Raw genomic sequence first — 3,204 nt, forward strand, 5'->3', positions numbered from 1 at the left:
TGCCATCTTTAAATTGTTTTAGGCATAATGTTTCTTTATGTATTTTGATCATTTCCTAATTGGAATAGTTTTACTGTTGAGTTTTGAAAGTTCTTTACATAACCTACATTCTCTTCCATTTCATAGATTGTCTTTTATTCTTTTAACAGGGTCTACTGCAGGCCAACAGCTTTTAATTTTGATAATGTGCGATTTGTTGGGGTTTTTTTTTGCTTTTAAAGACACTGTTTTTGGAGTAAAGTCCAAGAACTCTGCCTACCCTAGATCCCATAGATTTTCTTGTACTTTTTTTCCTAAAAAAATTTACAGCATTATGTTTTATATATAAATCCATAATCTATGGATCCATGATCTATAACATTTTGCACTTGATCTTAGCCAAAAGGCCGAGAAGCGATTGATCTATAACATTTTGTATAAGGGTGAGATACAGGTAGAAGTTTTGTTCATTCAGTCAGTCATTTGCCTTTGGGTAAGGAACTGCTTTAGCACAATTAGTTGAAATGCTACCCAATATATATTGAGTGCCTTTTATACCTTTGTGAATAATCAGCCAAGCATATTGTATGCATTTCTGAACTCTATTGATCTGCATGTTTATTCCTCTAAGAATACCACACTCTTCATTGCTATAGCTATGTAATAAGTTTGAATGGGCAGGGTGCTTTCTCCAATTTTAGTCTTATTCTGGTAGTTGTAAGGTAAGAACTGGGAAGAATGTGGCTACTCCATCCTGGCTGAAATCAGAAGCCCACACAAGATTTTAATTGAGAAACAAAAATGAATTCATTTTACAAATTAATTCGAACATCATATTTTCTTTTAAAATTAAGTGCTTTCAAATAGTATTAGAATTTGGGGCGCCTGGGTGGCGCAGTCGGTTAAGCGTCCGACTTCAGCCAGGTCACGATCTCGCGGTCCGTGAGTTCGAGCCCCGCGTCAGGCTCTGGGCTGATGGCTCAGAGCCTGGAGCCTGTTTCCGATTCTGTGTCTCCCTCTCTCTCTGCCCCTCGCCCGTTCATGCTCTGTCTCTCTCTGTCCCAAAAATAAATAAAAGTTGAAAAAAAATTAAAAAAAAAAAACAAATAGTATTAGAATTTAAAATTTCAATTTCTTTTTACCTAAACATTAAACTCCAAATTATGTTTTTTCTGCATATCAAAGGCAATTTCTACCATTTTATACTAAAACATTTCCATACAAATGGCTCACATCTCCACAGTAGGTATTGAATAAGAACAGAAATGTTCTAACTCTGTAAAGAGATTTTGGAAAATGCTTTAAATCAGAGCTGAGCAATTTCATTTAATGTTTTATAATTTCCAATATTTCATAAATATCACAGTTAAGCAATTATATGACTTTTAATTTTTGATAGCCCAAGTATTATTAATTGTCCAGTGTCCTTAGTACTTTGGTGGGCTTAAAACAGTAATCAGTATAGTTCAGTTATTAAGTGTGGAATGGTCTGGGACTTTTATTATGATAACCTCGAATTATGTAGCCTAAAGGATGCCTATTATTAAAGGCACAACATCAGATTGGACATCAGTTGTCAATATTAACCTAAATGATATTCTATTGCATTTGAAGAAATGGTAAAAATAAAATTCATGTTTTAGGGGTGTCTTACCATATAACTTTTTTTATGAATTCTATTCCAAGGTAGACCTGGTAATACACTATAAATTATAAACAAAAATGACATGTTTTAATAGTTAATCAACAATCAGGAAAGCCATCATCTTACTACATAATAATAGGAAGATGACTATAGTCTTTGTTAAAAATATTCTGTAGTAATATATTAATTTTGAGGGAAATAAATATCATTAAATGAATAACGTTAGCTATTGGATATGAATTCAGTGTTTTACACATTTCTTAATTCAAATTTCCTTAAAGAAACTGCATACCATCTAGTGATCTAGTGGCAAAATTACAACTTTTAATTCAGCATTTTTTTTCATGCAAGCATCATCATTATCTAAGTGATGAAAAACAAAAACCAAAACAACTTAATTAAGTTTAAACTGAACATCTTTGGTGAAATAACTTTCTGGGAAATTTTCCAGATACTCAATTATTCTTATTAATTTGCATCTTAACAGATAAGGTAAATTCAAAAAACAGGGAAGAGAGTTACTATTAACTCCTATGACTTTGTTATTTATGAGCAATACTTGTATAAGTGCCACCACACAGGCTCATTTTTGTCACCTAGAAATATGCATATTATTTCATGATTGCTATATAAATGTACTAGATATAAACATGTTTGGTATGCTCATAGGCTTGGATTCCTGTTTCATATAAATATATATTGGATAACTATTCAAAAAGAAAAAAAGGTTCGGAGCGTCTGGGTGGCTCAGTCGGTTAAGCGTCCGACTTCAGCTCAGGTCACGATCTCGTGGTCCGTGAGTTCGAGCCCCGCGTCAGGCTCTGGGCTGATGGCTCAGAGCCTAGAGCCTGCTTCCAATTCTGTGTCTCCCTCTCTCTCTGCCCCTCCCTCGTTCATGCTCTGTCTCTCTCTGTCTCAAAAATAAATAAATGTTAAAAAAAATAAAAAAAAAAGGTTGGAGAAGTTGGATATTAAAACACAATTAAATTAGTGTAGAAAACAAGGCAATTTAATGTATTCTTACTTCTATCTTTATCTTTTATGCAGCCTAAATAGATGCTCTACATTGGCTGCCAGAGATACATAATAATACAGTCCAGATTTCCTTACAGGTTATTTCAAACATCTTCAGAACTGAAAAAAAAAATATTTTCACTTTTTTTTTCTAATTGACTTCTAAAATATCCCTGGATCCACAGTTCCCACACAATTCACATTCCTCAAATTCATAATCTAATCCCACCTCTTTGCTTTCCATAAATGGTGTAAAAGATAAGGTAATTTGGATTATTCAGTTGCTACCTTCTTTGCCTCAAAATGTCCCTGTATTTTCATTCTTTATATCTCCATTGTAACATGAAGAAGAAGCATACTTCTTCCTCCTTCTTTACAAACTTACCATCTTTCCTTATTCTATTCCCTCCCTATTCTCTGAATCTTAGCTCTATCAAATATCCCGTTTCCCTTTATAGCATCAATCTGTGTTTCTTTACATTCTTCGCTTGGATTCAATCTTCCTAGAAACAACAATAATAAAAAAAAAATAATATGCTCTCCTTGATCATGGTACCCAGTGGCTT

The 3,204-nt window shown here is 33.4% G+C and overlaps 1 pseudogene; it reads right to left on the minus strand.

The window, feature by feature from the left end:
• Positions 1 to 230: 230 nt before the first annotated feature.
• On the minus strand, positions 231 to 398 carry LOC122482183 (annotated as a pseudogene).
• Between the last annotated feature and the right edge of the window lie 2,806 nt (positions 399 to 3,204).

The sequence above is a fragment of the Prionailurus bengalensis genome, chromosome C1 (genome assembly GCF_016509475.1).
Source record: "Prionailurus bengalensis isolate Pbe53 chromosome C1, Fcat_Pben_1.1_paternal_pri, whole genome shotgun sequence".
NCBI classification, from domain to species: Eukaryota; Metazoa; Chordata; class Mammalia; order Carnivora; family Felidae; genus Prionailurus; species Prionailurus bengalensis.